Here is a 769-nt window from a genome sequence, read left to right as displayed (position 1 = left end):
TTTTTTTTGTTTTTGTTTTTGTTTGTTTGTTTGTTTTGTATGTGACACCGAGGACGTGACACTAGCCTAGCTCCTCCCACAGCCTTGTAGCCACGTCCCACCCAAGCTAACAAACCTTAGCCGGCGGCCGCTCCCTGTCCCCGAAATCCCCCCACCTTCCCCTCCTCCCTCCTCCCCACTCGTCCGAAGGTCAACCCCAGTCTTATATGCTGCTGATAGTTCGTAATGTCCAGTCCGTCACCCGAGCGTCTCCTCCTCTTCCTCTATCTTTTTTAGTTGTGCCTTTGTTTGTACACCAGGCATTGCACAGGTGGGGGGGTGGGGGTGGGGGTGGGGGGGGGGATGCCCAGAGAGACGGAGACCTGCACCATCTATTAACGGCCGTGTTTACAGCCCGCACACCAAAATAACTCGTGCTAACAAGAAGAAGAAGAAGAAGAAGAAGAAGTCGGGGTCGGCGAGGAAAAACAACAAGGAAACAGAAAAAACAGGAAGTGAACGTGGAAGACTCCGATATCTGTCGAATGTCGTTACGGTGACACCGTATATAACTGAGCTCCTGTGTTACATTGTAATTATGCATTCTGAAGTTTGGATACTGACACACGTGACGCACACACACACACACACACACACACACACACACACACACACACACACACACACACACACACTCGATCGCTGGTGTTTAACGCGTACAGCACCTGTGCCTACATGGATGCCATACCATGTGCTGCCCTGTTTCAGGGTTTTAATATATATCCCTTGG

At 50.5% G+C, this 769-nt stretch overlaps 1 protein-coding gene across 1 annotated transcript in view; it reads left to right on the top strand.

Annotated features, from left to right (window-relative positions):
• The window catches only part of LOC138629900 (axin-2-like), a 35,487-nt gene extending 35,166 nt beyond the window's left edge, over positions 1–321 (top strand). Inside the window, exon 11 of the mRNA XM_069713886.1 lies at positions 1–321. This exon is cut by the window's left edge and continues 829 nt beyond it. The gene's annotated coding sequence lies outside the window, so the exon portion shown is untranslated.
• Positions 322–769: the final 448 nt, after the last annotated feature.

Source organism: Brachyistius frenatus, unplaced genomic scaffold (genome assembly GCF_029030835.1).
Source record: "Brachyistius frenatus isolate BFR_SWC_R1_liver_20210118 unplaced genomic scaffold, ASM2903083v1 Contig_123, whole genome shotgun sequence".
NCBI classification, from domain to species: domain Eukaryota; kingdom Metazoa; phylum Chordata; class Actinopteri; family Embiotocidae; genus Brachyistius; species Brachyistius frenatus.
The sequence above is the reverse complement of the archived record's forward strand: the minus strand, read 5'-3'. Positions and strand labels throughout refer to the sequence as shown.